The 25998-nt window shown below is 39.0% G+C and overlaps 1 protein-coding gene across 2 annotated transcripts in view; it reads left to right on the top strand.

Moving 5' to 3' along the window:
- The window catches only part of Sos (Son of sevenless guanine nucleotide exchange factor), a 669490-nt gene that overhangs the window by 639702 nt on the left and 3790 nt on the right, over nt 1–25998 (top strand). The gene's annotated exons all lie outside the window — the stretch shown is intronic.

A 25998-nucleotide genomic window follows, 5' to 3' on the forward strand; every position in this document is an offset into this window, starting at 1 on the left:
TGGGGTCCAGATAATGATTTTTTTTTTAATTAAAAGTAATCAAGAAACCATGTCACTCTGATAAACTACAATAGGTGGAGTTTTGGCCATTGATGAGGACAGGTGTAATTGCGAGCACTTTTGGGGAGCAGGTAGGATTATACTGAGGTCGGCAGTTGTGGTATTTCATACAGTTGTAAATTGTTGTTAAGTTGGCAATCTTACTTAAGTTCAAAATTATATAATTATAAAAGAGTTTTGGTGAGAGTCTTAACTGGAGGAACCGGGAAAGTCTGGTTCCTCCAAATATATTAATATGTATAGTATAAATTTTACTGTATGCATAGAAACTACCTGGTGTCCATTCCCAATTATATTATAAGTAGGTACAAATCAAATATGTTAAAACTGTTATGTGATTCTGTAGTTATGTTGGGTATAGTGTTTCATGTCAGGCAGCACCAGGGGTTTCCCCCAATTCTGCATAGTAACTCAGTGACAAATACATGACTCTGTAAAGGCCAGATAGTGTGAGTTAGTGAGTGTTTGCGTAAGGTTAGTGTTGAGTTTGTTGGTCTGTTCTTCATTCGGCCTCTTAGCCTAATTTTACTGTATGCATGCCTGTGGAACACCAGCAACCACTAGAAACTATCCTTTTCCATGGAGGGGCAAACCCTGGCGTTGCCTAAGCTTACCAGGGAGAGTCAAAAACAAAAAAAAAAGGAAATGAGGGAAAGAGTATGAGAGTGCAATGAAAGAGGGAAGAGACAGAGGGGGGGCAATAGTTGAGGTGCCCACCTGAATGGAAGGGAGTGACAGTGGGAACCCCTGAGGGCTGATGCCCATCCTCGCCCGGGGGATGCAGAGATGTGGTGGTGTCAGACACCAGGCAAAAGGTTGGGTAGTAGTAGTAGTAGTGGCATGTGATGCAAGAAAGCAAGTGTATGAGCTTATGAAGCATCAGCCAAAAAAAAAAAAAAAAATCACACCATTCCCTCCAAATGCCTGTCCAGTTCCTCCTTAAATTTATTCAGCCTATCAATTTCCACAACGACAGATGAAAGCTTGTTCCAGCAATGAACCACCCGCTGGCTAAAGGCAAATTTCCGCACATCTATTCTACATCTGTCTTTTCTTAATTTGAATTTATGCCCCCTTAGCTTCGTAATCTGAACAAGTGGAAGGATCCCATCAGAATTCAGCATGCTCAACCCATTAAGGCCTTATACACCTCAATCAGATCACCGGGCAGGTGCCTAGTCTCCAACCACTGCAGTTTGCAGAACTTAAGCCTCTCTTGGTAAGAGGATCCCTTCATTCCCCTCACCCATCTTGTTGCCCTTCTCTGTACACGCTCAAGTAAATCTACATCCTTCCTAAAATGAGGCCTCCAGACCTGTACACAGTAGTCAAGCCGTGGCCTGACCATTGCCTTATACAGAGGGACAATCACCTCCTTTTCCCTGCTAGCAAAATTCCTATATATCATTGACAAAATCCCATGACCTGCCCTGGCAGCCTGTCTGCATTGCTCAGAGAACTTCATATCTGACTGGACAATTACTCCCAGGTCTTTTTCATTTTCTACCACTTTAAGTGTAGTACCACAGAGTTGGTACGTTTCTCTGGGGTTACTTCTATCCATATGCAGTACTTTGCATTTGTCAAGGTTAAACTTCAGTTGCCAGTTCTTAGCCCATCTGCCCAAATTATCTAGAACCTGTTGCAGTAGCACACTGCCATTACTGTCGTTAACAACCCTGCCAACCTTTGTATCATCTGCAAACTTCGACATTAAGCCTGATATACCTACATCAATATCATTGATAAATATACAAAACAACAGTGGACCTAACACCGAACCCTGTGGGACACGCTAATAACATTAGTCCATGATGAGCAGTGTCCATTGATTACCACCCTCTGTCTTCTTCCACTTAACCATCCTTTTATCCATTGTAGCAACTTACCCTTAATACCATTCTGCTCCAATTTGTACAATAGTCTTCCATGCGCAACAGTGTCAAAAGCTTTCCTGAAATCCAAATATATGATATCAAAATTATTTTTTACATCCAGTTCCTTTGTAACCACATCATAATATCCTATCAAATTTGTCAGACAAGACGTTCCCTTAACGAACCCATGCTGTGTCTGAATTATTGCTGCAGTCTTGTCTAGATGATCCTGCAATGCATCTTTAACCAGTGACTCCATTATTTTACCCTGAACAGAAGTTAAACTAACTGGTCTGTAATTACTCGTGTCGCCCTTCGATCCCCCTTTGTGAATTGGGGATACATTTGCACATCTCCAGTCCAAGGGAACCTCCCCTGAGTCCAAGGATGCTCCCATAATTATGGGTAAGGGTTTGCTTATTTGCTTTGCCGCCTCCTTTAATATAACTGGATAGATCCCATCCACCACAGGTGCTTTTCTTATGTTTAACTTCAACAATTTCTCCTCCACTTTGCTTTCAGTTATTACAAAATCATTAAGTATCCTGCTACAATTTGATAACCTTCTGCCATTTTCAAACTTTAATAATTCCTCATGTGTGAATGTAGATGCAAAATTCTCATTCAGTTTGTTTGCTGTCTGAGCAGGATCATCAACAGTCGATCCATCGATGTCAAGTGGACTAGTCAGATTCATCCCCTTCCTTTTACAGTTTATATAAGTAAAGAAATCCTTGCTGTTTTTCTTAGCATCTTTTGCCAAGGATTTCTCGTAAAATGCTTTCACCTGCCTAACCTCCTTTGTGACCTGATTACAGACTAGCTTATATCTGCCATAGGCTTCTGAGTCGCTTGATAATTTATATAATTATACTATGATGCAGTCACAAAAGAACAGGATGCAGGGAACAACGTTGATATTATATACTTGGATCTTAGAAAGGCTTTTGATACTGTTGCACATGGAAGACTGCTGCACAAATTGGAACAGTGTGGCATTGGAGGCAAATTGCTGCAATGGATAAAGGGGTGGTTGAGGGGGGAGAAGACAGAGAGTGGTAATCAATGGACACTGTTCATCGTGGACTAATGTTATTAGTGGAGTCCCTCAGGGTTCAGTATTGGGTCCACTATTGTTTTCTGTATTTATAAATGATATTGATGATGGTATATCAAGCTTAATGTCCAAGTTTGCAGACGATACGAAGGTTGGCAGGGTTGTCAAGGACACTACTGACACTATGCTACTGCAACAGGATCTGAAAAGGTTGAGCAGATGGGCTGAGAGGTGGCAAATGAAGTCTAACATTGACAAATGTAAAGTACTACATATGGGAAACAGCAACCCCAGAGCAACGTATCAACTCTGTGGTACTACACTGACAGTGGTAGAGAATGAAAGGGACCTGGGGGTGGTTGTGCAGGCAGATATGAAGTTTTCTGAACAGTGCAGACGGGCTGCAAGAGTAGCTCATGGTGTATTGTCGATGATATATTGGAATTTTTCTAGCAGGGATAAGGAGGTGATTATTCCCTTGTGTAAGGCAATGGTCAGACCGCACCTAGAGTACTGTATACAGGTCTGGAGGTCTCATTTCAAGAAGAATGTAGTGATGCTGGAACGAGTACAGAGAAGGGCAACAAGATTAGTGAATGGAACAAAGGGGTGCTCTTATGAAGAAAGGCTTGCGTTTTGCAAATTACAGTGTCTGGAGACTAGGCACCGGCGAGGTGATCTGATAGAGGTGTATAGAGCCTTGAATGGTTTGAGCAAAATTCAAATTGAGGAAAGACAGATGTAGGATAGACGTGAGGAAATTTGCCTTTAGCCAGCAGGTGGTTGGTTGCTGGAATAGACATCCATCCCTTGTCGTGGAAGTTGATAGCCTAAATAAGTTTAAGGCTCAGCTGGACAGGTATTTCGAACGAACAGAGGAGTGAAGTGGAAGTGGTTATTTTTTATTTATTTATTTTATTTTTTTTTTTTTTTGGCTGATGCTGCATAAGCTTGCTTTCTTGCATCAAATGCCTCTACTAATGCTAATGCTAAAATGGATGTGAAATTTATATGCATTCCATGCATTTTTCTTCTCTGTTACGAGTCTGATTAGTTCATTAGATAACCATTTAGGCCTAAACCTTGAACAATATTTCTTAATAGGTATGAAACTTTTAGTAGCATCCACGATTAATTCCTTGAATGCTTCCCACTTAGAATTTACTGTTGTTAACATCGTCAGTTTATCCCACTGTACAGAATTTAAAAACTGTCGGAGACCACTGTACTCACCTTTACGGAAGCAAAAACCCTTTCCTTTACCCCTGATGGTAATTAAATCTTTAAGTAAATCCCACATCAGTACACTGTGATCACTGCCACCTAGTGGTTCCTTTATCTGCAAATTCTTAATATACGAATGATCACTGCTGATAACCAGATCAAGAGTATTACTTTCTCTGGTTGCCTCTCGAACATGCTGCTGCAGAAAACAATCATCCAATAAATCCACAAAAGTCTGACTAGTGTGTGAGTGACCAACCCACATGTTCCAGTCAATATCTGGGAAGTTAAAATTCCCCATTATAAGACATTCCGATTTACTAGCCCACTCTATTTCTCTGTACAATTGTTCATTGTACTCATTTGAGTCATTAGGCCTATAACACACTCCTACTCTTATTTTTGCTTTCGCAGTGCTTATATCACACCAAACTGACTCAACAGTGCACGGTTCATCTATATCAACTGGATGCACTTCTTTTGATTTTATTTTTTTCTTAATTAACAGCATAATACCTCCTCCCTTTCTATCCTGTCTATCCTTTCTGTACACATTGTACTCTCCAAATTCCAGTTCAGCATTCCTTATATCTGTGTGACACCACGTCTCTGCTATCCCAACAATATCCGCCTTTGATGTCTTGACCAACACTTCAAATTCATCAAATTTATTTACTAACTTCTAGCATTGGTATACATGCAAGCATACATGCTCCTACTCCTATTCCTAGTTTCCCTAACACATCCCATATACCCACTATTTCAGGATGACTGCCATCCATTCCTGAAACCCCCAACATCCCACGCTCCAGGTCGCTACTTATTCTAATAGAAATTGTACAAGAATCACCTTCACCTCTGCCTATGGCTACTGTTAAACTATTAGTCCTTGTATCCCCCCCCCAAGCTATCAGTTTTTCGACCCACCTAACACTGCCGCGTTAGCATCAGCAAATATTCTTGCACCCTTTCTATTTAAGTGAATTCCATCCCTATAGAAGCAGTCTCTCCTGTTAACAAGTACAGTTCAGGCTGAAAAAAATTCTACCACTTGAGCCTTGCACATTCTTACCAGGGCCAAATTGATCGACAAGGCTCTCATCATAGGATCCATTCAAGTTGGGGGAAAGGAAAGTAGAGAATCCTCCGAGGGTGGAGAGAGAGAGAGAGAGAGAGAGAGGGGGGGGGGGATGTAAGGGAAAGGATCTCTATGGTTGTTTGTTGCCTCTCTGGACAAAGTAATCTCACACTGACCTCGGCCAGCCAAACAGTCAGTGTCAGCATCTCACATCCAATAGCATGGCATCAGCAGGGATGGTGCACAAGGGCCCAGGGGTCTCCCTCCTGGCCATCAGTCTTGTCTGGTGATGGGAGCATGAAAGAAACATGCAATTTGTTCCATTCGCACATCTTTCATACTTTTTATATTTTTAAAATTTTTACAATTTTCTTATTTTTATAAATTTTAACTCCCCCCCCCCCCATTTCTTTTAATTTTTTTTTAACAAGCATCCATCATTAAACTTTTTCACTAAAATTCATCATTAAAAAATCCATCACTTAAAATTTTTATAAACAAAACTCACACCATTAAGTAACTTATATTCTTAATAATAGAAGTAAGTAATAAAATAATAAATAGCAGTATAAATTAATTAAATATACAAGCAGACCCTATGTGTCATGCAGTTTAATATATCGATTCAGCTACATGCAACCCTGGCTGCATGTCAATTCCAGTCCTATAGTCAATTCAGGGGTAGGTCAAGTCACGTAAAGGTCTCAAGGAGTTGTTCATATAGGGGAAAGGAACAGTACTATATATTTTTGTCAGTATAATGGGGGGATCACTTGTGGTTTTATTTCAAATAGATTTTCTGTTAGCAATTTAACAAGGGATTCTTGGGTTGGCTACTTTTAGAGAGTTGTGGAGTTTATTTTTTGTGGTCTCAGTGAATTTGGACTGGAATTGGTTGGATTTCCTGTTGCTGGGCAGTTCTTCTGATTTGGAAGACTTCCTGTGAGTATCGTGCTAAGGCTTTATAATATCTCTTCTGTAATGAACAGCTGTTCTTGGTTTTTTAGCTGTGGTCCTATTTTTGTTATTAAAATGCTCCTTTGGTCATCATACATTGGGCAGTCATAGAGATCTGCCCAGTCCTCAACATTTTTGCATGCACAGGGGGGGTTACTATTAGTATTAGCAATGGCCACATGGTGCAAGGAAGCTTATGGCTTATGCTGCACCAGCCAAAAAATAAATTAATACAATAAAATAAAAAAATAATAATAAGAAGAAAATTTTAAAAATTAAATAACTAATAAGAGAAAAGGAAATAGACAACCTATGCATTTCCCTCCTCCCATAAGTAACCATCCAGCTGACCTTTGCCGCCTCCGTAGCCAGGTGGGAAGGAGCAGCAGTGCACAGCACACGCTTCTTGAATAAACCGGGGTTCGAGCCCGTCACCACCAAATACGGAGGATGTGGAAAGGTCAGGGAATGACCACCGCATATCCCGGAGCAATATGGCCTTAGTTGCTAATGCTCCTAAAAACCAAAATAACTAACTAACCAGCTGACCTTTGAATTTCCCCAAACTGTAAGCCTTTACCATGTAGGTAACTTATTCCAGTAATTTATAACTCTCTGGCTAAAACTTCTCTTTTATCTCTCTCTGGCTAAAAATAAAACTTCCTGCAATTCAGTCTAAACATCTCCCTCCGTAACTTGAATTTACGGCTCCTAGTTCTAGAATCATTTATAGCCATGAAAATTTCATCCTCATTAATTTTACTTATGCCTCTCAGAGCCCTAAACACCTCAATCAAGTCTCCTCTAAGGTGCCTAGTTTCCAAGCTCTGCACCCACATATTCGAAGTCTTTCCTCTTATGGATGCCTTTTTGCCGATCTCGCCAGGCAAGTTACCCATCTTTGGACCCTTAAAAGAAGCACAATGTCTTTCTTTAGGTGTGGTCTCCATACTTGAACACAGTATTCCAAGTGTAGTCTTAACAATAGCCTTATATAATGGGATTATGACATCCTTATCTCTACTAGCAATTGTTTGATAAATCATCAATAGGACAACATGGGCCTTTCTTGAAACCTGTCTACAATGCTCAGAGAACTTCGTGTCTGACTATATCGTAATACCCAAGTGTATAAATTATTTTGGGGTTACTATTCCCCAGGTGTAATACTTTACACTTTGCTGGATTAAAGCATAGCTGCCATTTTTCTGACCATCCCTGATGTCTATCTAGGTCACTCTGAATGATCACCGCTTGGCTGTGATCATCAACTACTCTACCAATCTTTACATCATCTGCAAATTTAGACATCGTGCCCTCTATCCCTTCATCGATTTCATTTATGAAAATCAAAAACAACATTGGTCCTAATACTGATCCTTGGGGAACACACTTCTTACGTCAACCCAATCTGAGGAATAACCATTTGTCACAACCCTCTGCCTCCTGCTCTGAATCCATCAGCTCTCCATCTAAGGATTTTCCCTTTGATTCGTTTACCAGCTTACAAAGTAACCGCTCATGTGGGACTGAATCAAATGCTTTGCTGAAATCCAAATAAACTACGTCGAAATTATTCCCTAAGTCCAGCTCTTGAGTGAACCTGTCAAAATAGCTAACCAGATTAGTTAAGCATGATTTTCCCTTTACAAATAAAGGGAAAACCATGCTGAGTATCCTTCATAATTCCATTTCTTTCTAAATGAACCACCTTTGATCATTGTCTCCATAATTTTCCCTACTACTGAAGTTAGACTGACTGGCCGGTAATTTCCCACTTCACTCTTAGAACCACCTTTATGTATTGGAGATGCATTGGCACTTTTCCAATCCAATGGAATTACCCCCGAGTCCAGTGATGCTCTCATAATTAGCCTCAGTAGTTCAATGCATTCAATTGCAACCTCCCTTAAGATTATATGATATATGCCATGAACCCCAGGAGCCTTACTGGCCTTGTAGGCTCAAAAGTTATTTTCATTAAATAAACATGTGAAATTTCAACATCATTAATTACATTTTTTTCAACTTCACTCCCATAATTTCTCATTGACACAAAGGATTTTTCTTCTGTAAATATCGATGCAAAGTAACTGTTGAGTTCATCTGCGACTTCAGCTGGGGTATCTAATACTATCCCACATCCATTACATAAGGGTCGAATCTGGTTTGTCCTTCTCTTTGCATTTATAAAAATTTGTATATATGAAGAATTCCTTATCCCCATTCTTTGCCAGCGATTTCTCATAGATCTGCCTTTGCCAGCCTAACACTTTAGGTGTTAGGCTGGCAAAGCCTAACACCTATTCTGTGGCACTATTACAGATCACTTTGTAGCTGTTATAGGCTCCAGTACTTTTTATTGCTCTATAACTTTTCCATGTTTTTCTGCTCAAGTAATCTGGCAATTTCCTTATTCATCCAACTTGGAATCTTCCTCTTGGAGTATTTTTTTTAATGGTATATAAGCATTCAAGGCTTCTGTGATTAATGTTTTAGAGGTATACCATAATTCAGTTGTATTTGATCTCTCTGAGATATCTATCCAGGTAATAGAGGCCACATTCAGGTGTCGTAATTACCTTTTCTGAAATTGTAACCCATTCCTTTGCCTTTATCTACTGCTGCCTCTCTCTCTCTCTTCATCTTCCACCATAGAACTCCGTGATCACTTCCTGCTACTGGTTCTGGTACTGTCAGCCCAGTTATGTCATCTGGTTCGTGGGTGATGATGAGGTCTAGAATATTCTTTTCCCTAGTACTTTCCCTGACATGTTGATACAAATCTAGTTGATTTAAAAATTTTGTCCAGTCAATTAGAGGCAAATTAAAATCACTCATAGTAAGACATTGTTGCTTACTTCCCCATTCCATTTGCATGTAGAGGCTCTCATTATAATCTTCACAATCACCTTAGCCTGTAGATTACTTTCATAATACCTTTTCTTCCAACTAACTCACACCATACAGATTCTATACTAGCATGTGAAACATCTGAATCTGGGAAAGCTTTTGTCATGCTCCGGCTGCTTTTGATAAGAAGCATGACCCCACCACCCCTTCTATCTTCCCTATCCTTCCTAAATACATTATACATACCTTACTGAAATTCATCATCCCCTATCTCCAGGTGGTGCCACATGTCTGCAAGCCCTATTATGTCCGTGTTACTTGTCCTAACGAGCAGTTCAAATTCACCATTTTATTGACAATACTTCTGACATTACTGTATAAACAATTAAGACTTAGTGTTATTGTATAGTTAACTACCCTGACACACCCTTTAAAGTTATTTAAGCTTGCTTCCCTGGCATTAGCTACTCGCTCATTTGAAACGTTTCTGCCCTCAGAACATCTTGCTAATATGTTCTGTTGCGGTAACAATAGAACTCTTGAGGTATGTGCAAGTGTTACTTTGACCAGTATTATCAGATAAACATGTATCTATATTACCTTTGTTCCCCCCCCCCCTCCAAACTAGCAGTTTCCCTAAACCTTTAAAGTATCCTCAATAATACTGGCAAAAACTCTTGCACGGCCTTCGTTTAAATGTATCCCGTCTCTACAAAACAGATTCCTTCTACCTAAAAGTATGGGCCAAGCTGATAGACATTCCCCCCCCCCCAAAAAAAAACTATTGCAGTCCTTCAAGTCTTGAGTTAATCCACAAGGCTTTCAGAATATAATCCTACTATCGTGCCTGGGCAGAATTGCAATCATAGACATTGTGACCTAACTGGCGGAATTTCTTTAGCAATGTCCTATATTTGTCTAACAAATCGTACAGGCTTAATGTCATTAGTCCCCACATGAATAATAATATTCTCTTTGCCCCCCCCCCTTAAAATCTGACAGTCTGTTGGTGGCATCATTAATGATTGCTCCCGGCAGACATACCCTGGTTCTAGTTCACCTATCCTTATTACAAAAAATATTTCCCATTTCCTTAGCAATGGAATCTCCTAATAGAACCAAGTCCTTTTGAATCAGAGTAGTTTGCACTTGGTTATTCTGTTCTGAGGCTCAAATCAGGAGTGCATCACTTGGTAGGTTACTAGAGTCCTGAGTCCCTGACGAGCTCCCAATCACATTATTCTCAAGGGCAAGCACCCATTTTTTCAGTGACTCAAATTGTTCTAGCAATGCACCATTAACTTAAGATTGGCACACTCCTTACAACGGTGATGAAAAGAATCTGCAGGTGGGCTATGATTATCCACTAGGTTGACCTTGGAATACATGCCACAGGTTATGCAAAGGATAAAATCATGACTCATCCAGAAATCACCATCGGCTATTTCCGTATGAGTCATGGTACCTCTGACAGTGTTCAAGGTGGATCTTTTAACAACCATTGGAAAATTTACTAAATATTAATAAAAGAAACTTTCAAAAAATTATATTTATAATATTAAAAAAACAAACTATTACAGAAAAAAACCAATCAAAATACACTTTACAATATACTAAATAACCTCTGAAATCCTGCCCTTATCTCCTCTTATCTATATTTCTTTGCTATCACTATGAAGAGCTCCACAAAGCACGTTTGCTCATCACGAATGCCAACAGTCGAATGACTGTTGTCTGCACCGTCTGGTTCTCAACCAGACCCAGACTGTGCAGTTTGGCATTTAGTGAGCCATGTCCAGTGAGTAAGAAGGTCATGAAGGTGCTTGGAGAGCACCGGGGGGGGGATAGACTAGCTCTATTTGGGGTAGGTATTTCCTAGTTAACTTCACCTTTGGTTGACTATTCCTAGCTTGTTTGCCACAATTGTTGGAGAGCTGTGGCAATTTTCTTTACTCTCTGAAAACAGTCTGATGTTATTAGTCAAGTCTAGTTGGGTGGGAATTCCTTTTTTGAGTCTGCAATGCAGGTGTCTTCATGTAAGTTCCAGATATAAGGGCATGGTTGGCTAATACTTGCAGGGCAGGGGTACTTATGGTACGAAAGGCTCTGGTGGTGGCAAGTACTTGGTGGCATTGTTTGCCACCAAGTAGAGTTTGGTGGCAAACAATGCAAAACTGGATCCACTCTTTGGATTGGATCCAGTTTTGCATTGTTTCTTACTAATGATGTTCTGTTTTACCAATTTCTAGTTCCATAAGAGATAACTGGAACGAAAAAGCTTTATATATAAGACCAAGAGTTCTTTTTAATCCCCAGTCGGCTTTCCTGATCCTGGAGACCATGGCTGCATACTTTCTTACTTTTTTAGAGAGGTATGCTAGATGAGGGTAGAATGATAGCTTGCTATCAAATACTATCCCTAGGTATTTTAGTTCTTCTACCAGTTTAATTGTGGTATTATTGACTTTGATTTCAGGTATCCTGTTTTTCTTTTTTTTTCTTTTGTATTCTTCAGAGAAGACAAAATCCATATACAATATGGATTTTGTCTTCTCTGAAGAAACAGTGAGTTGGTGGGTTTTGCCCATTCCTGAAGTTTCTGTAATGCTTGATTTGCCTGATGTTCTAGATTTGCTCTGGAATTTGCTTTGAATATCATGACTGTCATCAGCAAAGGCTATTGTTTCAACCTGTCCAAGATTTATATTTAGAAGCTCGTCCAGCACTGAGTTCCAGAAAATTGGCCCCAATACTAAAACCTGTGGGCATCTTTTTATGACAGGAATCCAACTTTCTGGTATTTTATTCTTACTATGACTTGTCTGTTTTGCAGGTAGCTTTTTATACAGTTATATAGGTTTATAGGTACATTCTAAGAATTCTAGGCCACCATAGCGCATCGAATGTGCCTGTAAAGTCTATGGATATAAGCAGCATGTATTTTTCCTCTCTACTGTTAGCTGTAGTAACTATGTAATTTATGGCATCTTCAGCGGAGGAACTTGATTTTAAACCTGATTTAACAGTTAAATTGAGAAGTAGAAGGTTAAAGACTCAAAGTATGTAACATTCAGTTTAATTTGGCATACCTTAGAGAGTGGTATCCAAGAAAAAAATTTGGAGGACTTAGTTTTGGAGCTGCCCTCCGAATTCACCCCAGGCCACAATCTACTTAAAATTATTTTATTTATTTTTTAATTAATTCTTTAAACAAAATATAACATAAACACTGTATTATGCTCAGCAAAGTTCTTGACCTTTATTAGAATTGGATCAGAAACAAAGAACCTTTTTAAACTTGGTGCTGTGGTTTATGGTGTCTGTTGGGCTTTCCACCTCCAAAGATATTTTTAGTGAAAAATGATAAAGTAAAATAACTGAGAAATTTTCTCTAGGTCAAAGCAATGACTCTGATCTCCCTTCCAAAAAAAATTTCTGATGTTATATTTCCGTTTATTCCTTACTTGTTATTGTATCTTTCAGGCACCTATATAAATTTGTGGACCCAGATAAAATATCCATATATGGATTCCCACAGACGTCTGAGAAAAAAAATGTCAAATAATGATTGTCAAGACAATTTTTATTTAAGAAAGGCTATTTTTATATATGTATTTTTTCAAAATATGTAATTATCCCAACAGACTCTCGATCAGGGGTTGTCACACACCCTACTAAATTCAGGTTCTAGACAATAGCTTTATCTTACTGTCTAAGCATATATTTGACCCTTATCATAAGCATTACTTATGTTTCGCATTCATAGCAGATGAGAGTATATATTAACAAGACCACCATAGCCAAGTGGTCAAATGCAAGGGCACAGAACAGAACATGGTTTGAGTAACTATGGCTCAAGATTGACTACTGAATACAATGTTTTCTTTAATTCTCTGTCTTGTGAACTCCTGAAACTTGTGTAGTCATCATGAGGTACAAACAGAAAATTTATTTTATTGTAAATAAACAAATAATTTCATTGGTAAAAAAATACTGTGTAAGGACTACTGATTGGCACAGTATATGTAACAGCACTGAGACTGTGAGTGCTACTTCTGGCTGCTTCCAGAACAACAGTAACATAAAAACTAATGAGACATGTATTGAAAAAATAATGTATAAACATTGATAGATATCCCAGATGTGCAGCATTTGTATCCAGATTAAATCTGGATAAAATATTGCATAAAACCATTTATTTGAAAGTCAGATATACCAAGTTTACTGTACCAAGCTACAACATAAGATACCGCTGGGAGCAAATTGCGGTACAAGTAAACACATGGGTTGTGTTAGGGTAGCTAAGAATAGAAACAGGTGCAGGTATACTTGCGTGTACACCAATGCTAGGAGTTTAGTAAATAAATTTGATGAATTTGAGGTATTGCTCAAAACATCAAAGGCAGATATTGTTGGGATATCAGAGACGTGGTGTCACACAGATATAAGGGATGCAGAACTGCAATTTGGGGAGTACAACGTCTACAGAAAGGATAGACAGGATAGGAAGGGGGGAGGGGTCATGCTATTAGTTAAGAAACACATAAAAACCAAGGAAGTGAAGCCAGTCGACATCTCTGGACAGTGCAGTGTTGAGTCAGTTTGGTGTGACATAAGCATCGGGAGATCAAAATTGAGAGTAGGAGTGTGCTATAGGCCTAATGACTCTGATGAGTATAATAAGGAACTGTACAGAGAAATAGAGTGGGCCAGTAAATCAGAGAGTCTTATAATGGGAGATTTTAATTTCCCAGATATTGACTGGAATTTGGGGGTTGGTTACTCATGCACTAGCAGGGCTCTTGTGGATTTATTGGATGATTGTTTTCTACATCAGCATGTTCGGGAGGCAACTAGAGGGAGTAATACTCTTGATTTGATTATCAGCAGTGATTCTTCATGCATTAAGAATCTGCAGATAAATGAACCACTAGGTGGCAGTGATCACAGCGTGCTGAAGTGGGATTTACTCAAAGAGGTAACTACCATTAGGGGTAAAGGGAAGGGTTATTGCTTCCGTAAAGGCGACTACGATGGACTGAGACAGTATTTAAATTCTATACAGTGGGACCAACTGATGATGTTACCAACAGCAAATTCAAAATGGGAAGCATTCAAAGAACTTATCTTGGAAGCTACTAGGCTTTACATACCAACTAAGAAATATTGTTCAAGGTTTAGGCCAAAATGGATGTCAGATGAACTAATGAGGCATATGGCAGAGAAGAAAAATGCATGGGATACTTACAAATTAACACATGACACAGAAGCCTATGATAGATACAAGTTGATATGCAACCAAGTTACAAAGGAGGTTAGGCAGGCGAAGGCAGATTACGAGAAATCCTTGGCAAGGGGATGCAAAGAAAAACAGCAAAGAGTTCTTTACTTATGTAAACTCTAGAAGGAAGGGGATGAATCAGATTGGTCCACTTGATATTGATGGGTCAACTGTTGATGATCCTGCTCAGGTAGCTAACAAACTAAATGAATATTTTGCATCGACATTCACACATGAGGAGTTATTCAGCAAGGGGAATGCCAGAGGTGTATTCAACTCTAGCAGTAAGCTACAGAATCTTGAAATAACTGGGAGTAAAGTGGAGGAGAAACTGTTGAAGATAAACACAAGAAAGGCACCCGGGGTGGATGGGATCTATCCAGTTATATTAAAGGAGGCAGCAAAGGAAGTAAGCAAACCCTTATCCATAATTATGAGAGCTTCCTTGGACTCAGGGGAGGTACCCATAGACTGGAAATGTGCAAATGTGACCCCAATTCACAAAGGAGGATCAAAGGCTGACACAAGTAATTATAGACCTGTGAGCTTAACTTCTGTTCCAGGAAAATTAATGGAGGCACTGGTTAAAGGAGCACTGCAGGATCATTTAGACAAGACTTCAGTTATAGCTCAGACACAGCATGGTTTTGTTAAGGGGAAGTCTTGCCTGACCAACTTGATTGGATACTATGATGCAGTCACAAAAGAACTAGATGCAGGGCATAACTTTGATATTATATACTTGGATCTTAGAAAGGCTTTTGATACTGTTGCACATGGAAGACTGCTACACAAATTGGAGCAGTGTGACATTGGAGGCAAATTGCTGCTATGGATAAAGGGGTGGTTGAGGGAGAGAAGACAGAGAGTGGTAATCAATGGACACTGCTCATCGTGGACTAATGTTATTAGTGGAGTCCCTCAGGGTTCAGTGTTGGGTCCATTATTGTTTTCTGTATTTATAAATGATATTGATGATGGTATATCAAGCTTAATGTCCAAGTTCGCAGACAATACAAAGGTTGGCAGGGTTGTCAAGGACACTACTGACACTATGCTGCTGCAACAGGATCTGGAAAGGTTGAGCAGATGGGCTGAGAGGTGGCAAATGAAGTTTAACATTGACAAATGTAAAGTACTACACATGGGAAACAGCAACCCCAGAGCAACGTATCAACTCTGTGGTACTACACTGACAGTGGTAGAGAATGAAAGGGACTTGGGGGTGGTTGTGCAGGCAGATATGAAGTTCTCTGAGCAGTGCAGACGGGCTGCAAGAGTAGCTCATGGAGTATTGTCAATGATATACAGGAATTTTTCCAGCAGGGATAAGGAGGTGATTATTCCATTGTATAAGGCAATGATCAGGCCACACCTAGAGTACTCTATACAGATCTGGAGGCCTCATTTCAAGAAGGATGTAGAGCTGCTGGAACGAGTACAGAGAAGGGCAACAAGATTAGTGAATGGAACAAAGGGGTGCTCTTACGAAGAAAGGCTTAAGTTTTGCAAATTACAGTGTCTGGAGACTAGGCGCCAGCAAGGTGATCTGATAGAGGTGTATAAAGCCTTGAATGGTTTAAGCATGCTCACTGCTAATGGGATTCTTCCTCTAGCTCAGAAAAATCACCTGAGAGGGCATAAATTCAAATTGAGGAAAGACAGATGTAGGATAGACGTGCGGAAATTTGCCTTTAGCCAGCGGGTGGTTGGTTGGTGGAACAGACTTCCATCCCTTGTGGTGGAGGTTGATAGCCTAAATAAGTTTAAGGCTCAGCTGGACAGGTATTTTGATTTTGAACGAACAGAGGGGTGAAGTGGAAGTGGGGTTTTTTTTTTTTTTTTTTTTGGCTGATGCTGCATAAGCTTGCTTTCTTGCATCAAATGCCTCTACTAATGCTAATGATAATTTCTGTCTAGGCAGAGTTTTTCTTCACTATAGAGATGCCTAGCAGATATGATAAATATACAGACTCACGGTGCTCTACAGGCACTAACAGTAATAAGACATTCGTATATAACCTTGTATCGGATTCAGCAGAGATTACAATCCCTATCAGAAACTAAACTTGAAATCTGTTTCTGTTGGATTCAAATCACTGTAGGATCAAGGGAAATGATATGACCAATAAGGCTGCCAGGCACAAAACATTTAATGGACTTTTTCCCAGCAGTACCATATATTGACTATATACAATTAATCTGATCCAAATCGACATGGCAAATTATTCAGCATGAGCAGGAGAGTATTAAGCTATAAGAGACCAAGCCTAAGAGATAAAAGCATGGTGCCCTAGTTTATAGAAAATATGAAGGAAAGATGTTGGTCTGAATTGATTTTGAATAGAATACAGTTGTCTCGTGCATTCCTCTTGCTGATAGCTGATAATCCTCCAATATGCAGTTGCTGTAATATTGCCTTAACAATACAATATATATTAATAGAGTGCCTGTGTTGCATTAGTGAATGCCATACTATTTTATTGCTTTAGGCACTTTTATTGAGCCACTAAGTCAGATATTAGTAGATGATAATAATATGCTAGACATCTTTTCCTTTCTGCAAAGGATAAATTACTATCACAGTTTAAGTGATTTTATATCAGTGACTGGTATTATACATAGCTTTTTATTTTGCTTATACTTGTTTAAGCAAAAATAAAATATTATTCTATTTTTCATATACTTTGCTTATATTATACTTGTTCTTCTATTTTACATACGCATCTTTCATATTCGTATCCTTGTAGAATGCTTTATATTTTAATTTCACTTGACACATGGCCTTAGCTGCCTGTGTGCCATAAAAAAAAGCAAGGCAACCAGTCCACCTAGCAGACATTGGAGGATACCATAGTGCAACTTAGCATAGTATACCTGTAGCCATCCTGTGATCCATCAAGGATCTTACTCTTAATACCATGTACCAAGTTATACAATGACCTCTTGTGTAGAACAGGGTTCTACATAGAATCCCTTTACTAAGGTCAGTGGTGTAACTATGCCAAAGGGTGACACAAGCTGGTAATATTCTGGCTTATGTCACCCATTTATGGACAAATTCGATGAAAAGTTCGGTGAAACACAAGCAGTTGCTCTTGACATGGCTTTTGATCATGTTTGGCATAAAGGTCTTCTGAACAAGCTTCCATCTTATGGATTGACGATTGTTTTTGCAATTGGGTATCCAGTTTTCTCTGTGATTGCCCACTGCAAGTAATTGTAGATGGCTCTCTTTCTTCTAACTTTTCCACTAATGATGGTGTTCCCCAATGTTCAGTGCTTTCTCCCACTATTTTTCTCTTGTATATTAATGATCTTCCACTGACTCCTTAGTTTTGTTGATGATGGCACAATGCATTCCACCTTTCAGTTTCAGAAACCTTGCCCTGCACAAACAGCTCCATCCTCTTGAATATCTATCACCAAATCCTTAAGTGCTGATCTCCTGGAGATCAGCACTTAAGGATTTGGTGATAGATATTCAAGATTCATCAATACATCAATGGAGCAAAGAAAACTTAGTTTTTATATCTCACTAAAGGAATTCTGCTCCTATGCTTATCTTCGCCAACGCTCAGATTTTTCTAAACAAGATCACATATTTCTATTAGGGATTACCCTGACGTCTATTCTCTTGGTATAAGCACATCATAAATATTGCTTTTTCTGCATCTAAAAGAACTGTTTTCTCTTTCACTCTCAGCATTACTTTTCTTCCAAACAGCTGTTCATTCTGTACAAATTGCAGATCCACCTAACAATGGAATATTGTTACTACATCAGGGGTGGTGTGCCCAAAACCTCTCTCAGGTTAATTAATGACCCATCTATTACAAAATCTCTCCACTCAGACTCATAGATTTTCTGTTGCATGCCTTTTCTATAGATACTTCCATGGGCACTGTTCTTCTGAATTCTATAATTCATCTATAATTTTCCCTTCTCTCTTCCAAACCATCCTGAACATGTGCTGCATCCATTTACTGTCCAACTTCAAACTCACAGAACCAACTTATCTTCTTCCTCATTTATCCCTTCAACTTCTTCTGTCTTCTGGTACAACCTTTCTTCTGTCTTCTGGTACAACCTTTCTTCTGATCTATTTCCTGAAAATTATAATCTACAGAAATTCGAGTCTAATGTCAACAAGTATCTTTCTCTTTTCTCAACTTCTGACCCATTCATGGTAAGAAGTACTATAGGTTCTAATACATTTCGTGTTTGGGGGTTTCGTTAAAAAAAAAAAAAAATCCAACTTTTGCACCTTTCATACTAAATCTGCAAATGACTTGCATTCTTTTATTAAATTGTCCAGGAAAATTACAAAAAGAAATGGTGTCAGAGGGCAGCTCTTCCTTACTTCATGTTTAACAAACCATTTGCCAATTTTATAGAAACTTTTTATTCCCCTTGATGCCATTTTTTTTTTTTTTTTTTCTGAAATTTGAAAGACCAAAATTTCTATTTCTAGTTGCTTTATTTTACTCGTTTTCAAGAACAACAAATTCTAAATACAGCTTCTTGTTATGCGTCCCATACAGACCTGTTTTATGTGTGCTGTCCTGGAATTTCTTCTTTGGCCTAAAACCTGACTATTCTTAGTCAAAGAAAGTTACATTCACCTCTAACCCTTTTCTGTAAGAACTTTCATAGATTTTAATTGACACACTGAGTGAAATTTCTCTGTAATTTCCACATTTAACTTGATTTCCATATTTATATGGAGGAACAATTAATACATCAGTTGTCCAGATTTTTGACTTATATATGTAAATGAATGAGAGTTGAGGAAAGGTGTGTGTCCTAATTAATACAAATACTTTTTACTCATGAAAACACAAGGGTTGTTAAAAAAATTTCTAGTCTATCATAGGAGTTATCTCATGTCACTTTATACCTTTTTATGTTGTAGTCTCCTTGTAACTGATTGCTGTAGTCTCCTTGTAACACATCATAATATACAATCTAATTGGTCAGACAAGACCTCCCTTTAACAAACCCATGCTGTGTGTTAACTATTACTGCAGTCTTGTCTAGGTCGTCCTGCAATGCTTCTTTAACCAGTAACGCCATTATTTTCCGAAGAACATAAGTTAAATTAACAGGTCTGTAGTTACTTGTGTCACCTTTTGAATCCCCTTTGTGAATTGGTGATAGATTTGCACACCTCCAGTCCATGGGGACTTCCTTTGCTGCCTCCTTTAATATAACTGGATAGATCCCATCCACCCAGGTGCCATCCTTATTTTAACTTCAACAGTTTCTCCTCCACTTTGCTCTCAGTTATCTCCCTGCTAGAGTTTGATAAACTTCTGGCATTCCCCACATTGAATAACTTCCTCATGTAGATGCAAAACACTCATTCAGTTTATCAGCTACCTGAGCATGATCATCAATAGTCAACCCATCTATGTTAAGTTCTTTAATCTGATTCATCCCTTTCCTTCTAGAGTTTACATAAGTAAAGAACTCTTTACTGTTTTTCTTTGCATCTTTTACCAAAAATTTCTCGTAATCTACCTTCAACTGCCTAACCTCCTTTGTGACTTGATTACAGACAAGCTTATATCGGCCATAGGCTTCTGTGTCACCTGATATGCATCCCATACATTTTTATTCTCTGCCATGAGCCTCATTAATTCGTCTAACATCCATTTAGGCATCAAACTTGAACAGTATTTCTTAGTTGGAATGAAAAGCCTAGTAGCCTCCAAGATTAAGTCCTTGTGATTAAGTCCCATTTAGAATTCAACGTTGGTAACATCATCAGTTGATCCCACTGTACAGAATTTAAAATCTGTCTGTGACCACTGTAGTCACCTTTACAAAAGCAAAAGCCTTTCCCTTTAGCCTTGATAGTAGTTACATCTTTAAGTAATTCCCATATCAGTACATTGTGACCACTGTCAGCCAGTGGTTCCTTTATCTGCAAATTCTTAATGCATGAATAATCACTGCTGATAATCAGATCAAGAGTATTACTCCCTCTGGTTGCCTCTCAAACATGCTGCTGTAGAAACCACTCGCCCAATAAATCTGCAAAAGTCTTGCTAGTTTGAAATTGACCCAACTACAAATCTCAGTCAATATCTGGAAAGTTAAAATTCCCCATTATAAGACATTCTGATTTACTGGCCCTATATTTCTCTGTATGATTTCTCTTTATACTCATCAGATTCATTAAGCCTATAACACACACCTACTCTCATTTTTCCTTTCCCAGTGCTTATGTCACACCAAACAGACTCAATATTGCATTGTTCACCAACATCAATAGATTTTGTGTTTCTTAACTAACAATATAACCCTTCCTCCTTTCCTGTCCTATCTATTCTTTCTGTACAGGAAGGGAGGAGGGTTTATGCTATTAGTTAAGAAACACATAAAAACCAAGGAAGTGAAGCCAGTCGACATCGCTGGACAGTGCAGTGTTGAGTCAGTTTGGTGTGACATAAGCATTGGGAGGTCAAAATTGAGAGTAGGATTACACTATAGACCTAATGACTCTGATGAGTTTAATAAGAAACTGTACAGGGAAAGAGTGGGCCAGTAAATCAGAGAGTCTTATAATGGGGGATTTTAATTTCCCAGATATTGACTGGAATTTGTGTGTTGGTCACTCACACACTAGCAAGGCTTTTCTGAATTTATTGGATGATTGTTTTCTACATCAGTATGTTCAGGAGGCAACTAGAGGGAGTAATACTCTTGATTTGATTATCAGTAGTGATTCTTCAGATAATCAAATCATTAAGAATCTACAGATAAAGGAACCACTAGGTGGCAGTGATCACAGTGTGCTGAAGTGGGATTTACTCAAAGAGGTAACTACCGTTAGGGGTAAAGGAAAGGGTTTTTGCTTTCGTAAAGATGACTACGATGGTCTGAGACAGTATTTAAATTCTATACAGTGGGACCAACTGATGATGTTACTAACAGCAAATTCAAAATGGGAAGCATTCAAAGAACTTATCTTGGAAGCTACTAGGCTTTACATACCAACTAAGAAATATTGTTCAAGGTTTAGGCGTAAATGGATGTCAAATAAACTAATGAGATATATGGCAGAGAAGAAAAATGCATGGGATACATATAAATTAACATGTGACACAGAAGCCTATGATAGATATAAGTTGATCTGTAACCAAGTTACAAAGAAGGTTAGGCAGGCGAAAGCTGATTACGAGAAATCTTTCGCAAAGGATGCAAAAAAAAACAGCAAAGAGTTCTTTACTTATGCAAACTCTAGAAGGAAGGGGATGAATCAGATTGGTCCACTTGATATCGATGGTTCAACTGTTGATGATCCTGCTCAGGTAGCTAACAAAGTAAATGAACATTTTGCATCGACATTCACACATGAGGAGTTATTCAGCGAGGGGAATGCCAGAGGTGTATTCAACTCTGGCAGTAAGCTAGATAATCTTGCAATAACTGAGAGTAAAGTGGAGAAGAAATTGTTGAAGATAAACACAAGAAAGGCACCTGGGGTGGATGGGATCTATCCAGTTATATTAAAGGAGGCAGCAGAGGAAGTAAGCAAATACTTAGACATAATTATGAGAGCTTCCTTGGACTCAGGGGAGGTACCCATAGACTGGAGATGTGCAAATGTGACTCCAGTTCACAAAGGAAGATCAAACGCTGACACAAGTAATTATAGACCTGTGAGTTTAACTTCTGTTCCAGGAAAATTAATGGAGGCACTGGTTAAAGAAGCACTGCAGGATCATCTAGACAAGACTTCAGTTATAGCTTGGACACAGCATGGTTTTGTTAAGGGAAAGTCTTGCCTGACCAATTTGATTGGATAATATGATGCAGTCACAAAAGACTGGATGCAGGGAATAACTTTGATATTATATACTTGGATCTTAGAAAGGCTTTTGATACTGTTGCACATGGAAGACTGCTGCACAAATTGGAGCAGTGTGGCATTGGAGGCAAATTGCTGCTATGGATAAAGGGGTGGTTGAGGGGGAGAAGACAGAGTGTGGTAATCAATGGACACTGCTCATCGTGGACTAATGTTATTAGTGGAGTCCCTCAGTGTTCAGTGTTGGGTCCATTATTGTTTTCTGTATTTGTAAATAATATTGATGATGGTATATCAAGCTTAATGTCCAGGTTTGCAGATGATACAAAGGTTGGCAGGGTTGTTAAGGACACTACTGACGCTATGCTGCTGTAACCGGATCTGGAAAGGTTGAGCAGATGGGCTGAGAGGTGGCAAATGAAGTTTAACATTGACAAATGTAAAGTACTACATATGGGAAACAGCAACCCCAGAGCAACGTATCAACTCTGTGGTACTACACTGACAGTAGTAGAGAATGAAAAGGACCTGGGGGTAATTGTTCAGGCAGATATGAAGTTCTCTGGACAGTGCAGACAGGCTGCAAGAGTAGCTCATGGTGTCTTGTCAATGATATACAGGAATTTTTCTAGCAGGGATAAGGTGGTGATTTTTCCCTTGTATAAGGTGGTCAGACCACACCTTGAGTACTGTATACATGTCTGGAGGCCTCATTTCAAGAAGGATGTAGAACTGCTGGAACGAGTACAGAGAAGGGCAGCAAGATTAGTGAATGGAACAAAGGGTTGCTCTTACGAAGAAAGGCTGAAGTTTCGCTAATTACAGTGTCTGGAGACTAGGCACCGGTGAGGTGATCTGATAGAGGTGTATAAAGGCTTGAATGGTTTGAGCATGCTCAATGCTGATGGGATTCTTTCTCTTGCTCAGAATAATCACCTGAGAGGGCATAAATTCAAATTGAGGAAAGACAGATGTAGGATAGATGTGCGGAAATTTGCCTTTAGCAAACACACAGCGGGTAGTTGGTTGGCGGAAAAGACTTCCATCCCCTGTTGTGGAAGTTGATAGTCTAAATAAATTTAAGGCTCAGCTGGACAGGTATTTCGAATGAACGGAGGTGTGAAGTGGAAGTGTTTTTTTTTTGTTGTTGTTTTTTTTTGGTTGATGCTGCATAAGCTTGCTTTCTTGCATCATATGCCTCTACTAATGCTAATATTGTACTCCCCAAATTCCAATTCTGCTCCTTGTATCTGTGTGACACCACATCTCTGATCACAGCCCCTGTTTTTATTTGTTCCACTATGACTCCTGGAAATCTCCATTGCCTTGCTTTCCATGTTTCTGCTCATTCTAATAGAAGCAGTGCAAGAATCACTTTTGCTTCTGCCTGTGGTCACTGTTAACTGTTGAGTCTGTTTACCCCCCCCAAAACTAGCAGTTTTCCGACCCACTTAACACAGTCTCAATAGCATCAGCAAATATTCTTGCACTCTTTTTTATTTAAGTGTACTTCATCCCTGTAGAAGCGGCCGGCTACGTAGCCAGGTGGGAAGGAGCAGCAGTGCGTAGCACACGCTTCTTGTTTAGACCGGGGTTCGAGCCCATCACCACCAAATATGGAGGATGTGGAAAGGTCAGGGAATGACCACCCCATATCCCGGAGCAATATGGCCTTAGTTGCTAATGTTCCTAAAAACCAAATAACAAACAAACATCCCTGTAGAAGCAGTCTCTCCTGTCAACAAGCACGACCAGGCTGAAAAAAATTCTACCCCTTGAGCCTTGCGAAATCTCTCCAGGGTCAAATTGATTGACAAGGCTCTCATCATATAATCTCTCGTATCGTGTCTGAGCAGAATTGCAGACACTTTTAGATTTAACCCTAACTCGTGACTTTTTTCAACACTGACCTGTACTTGTTGAGTAAATCTGCAGATCTCTTTCTCTTAATATCATTAGTTCCAACATGTACAACAATATCACCTTTTGTGCCCTTAAAAGATGATATCTGCTATACGTCACAACTTTTGCCCCTGGCAAACATACCCTGGACCGTTTCCACCTATCCTTTTTGCATAGTATATTCCCCGTCTCCCTGATAATAGAGTCACCAACAATAACTATTTCCTTTGGGACCAGCGCATTCCATCTTGGAGATTGCCTTTGTGTTACCTGATACACAGGAGTCAGCTCTGCCATTGAGCTGGGCAACTGAGAGCTTGATGGGCCACTTATATTAATTTCTTCAAGGGCATTTACACTGCACCTCAAGCTCTCATAGACACCCATCAGAACGCTGAGTTGGTGCCTAATTTCTTGAGACTCTAGGCATCTAGCACACACACACAAACAAACACACAGAGAGAGACATCCTCCTTGGCTAGATAACGTCTTGTTTTAGAAAGTTCAGCAAACATTTCACAACTTTGCACGTTTTTTGGGACTGTGATGTGTTGGAAGTTCACCCCTTCGTTTCTCCCCTGAGTCACAGCACTCTCGCTAGTCTGTGATCTTTGCTTCGCAGCTCTAGTCTGGGTCATGATTTCCTTTTAAATACAGTTTAATTAACAATGGAATTTAATAAGATTAATAAATATTTTTGATTAATTGATAATTCTACACTAAGCTAACAGATTCCTAATACAGTGCTTCGTATTACGTTATTTAGTTTTACATTATACCTTATGCTATCAGTTTGAGATATATACGTTGCACAATTTCTTATCGATTACAATATTGTGGCTAGTTCAACAGTATTGGCACAAATACTGTTGGGAGTCGTAACTTCCAAAAATTACTAGTTAAATTCAAAATAAGAAAAGTAACAAATGCTACTAAACCTATTTAATATCTTTGTAAAACACAATGTAGTATGTTAATAAACGAAGAATACGGTAAAACTATCTAAATAGTTATCCCTTTACAGCAGCCAAAAATCCACCGTTCTCTTCCGCGTCTAGAGCGATGTATGAACTGCTTTCTTCTTAATCAGAAAGTTGTTTCTATCCTTAGTTTAGTCTAAAAACATCATTTCTGAAACAAATGTAAATCAATTTCATCTAAATTAAAACAAAGCTGACAGAAAGCCATGGAATCAGATTTTGCTGGAGATAAGCTGGACTTAAACACCATCAGTCATAGGGATAATTCTAAATGTCATGTGCTATCCTATACACGCAAAACTGGATTCAAATTATTTAAATAATTTGAATTTGAAGACCAACAGCTTATAGGTCGATGTTGTGGATTAAGACTGGGTGAAGAAGACAATTTATCTACATCATGAAGCTTTGCTTTTGACAAAATTTGAATTTTTGCAGCGTTCATGTTGCAATCCTTTCCAGAAGAAAAATCATATGGTGAAAAAAAAGTTTACAACTGATTGATTTGTCAACGGACAGACTACCTGAAAGACCTAACAAAAATAGACATAAAATCAGGCCAGAAGCTGTGCCCATCATGCTGAAAAGAGTCAAACAGCCAAAATGCAGCAACAGGAACATCAACTTTGTCTGGATCAGACCGTGATGACAAAGCGCATGAACACAAGTTTAATGGCTATTGGTATTTTTCCTCTGAAATTTCAGCGAATGGCTAAGAGAGACTCACAAGGCTATGCCAAAAGGAACGCAAGTCAAGTACAAGATGTAATTGCCAGTAAAATTGCATCTATTGGTGGCTTGGATCCAAATGACATCATGGAGCCAATTGCAAATCATCAGTGTGGAAATTGCTTAGATTACAATGAGCTGCTGAAAGAATTGAAAGAAAAGTTGATGGTATCAAGTCATT

Source organism: Mastigoproctus giganteus, chromosome 6, assembly GCF_048544385.1.
Source record: "Mastigoproctus giganteus isolate SK-2022 chromosome 6, ASM4854438v1, whole genome shotgun sequence".
NCBI classification, from domain to species: Eukaryota; Metazoa; Arthropoda; class Arachnida; order Uropygi; family Thelyphonidae; genus Mastigoproctus; species Mastigoproctus giganteus.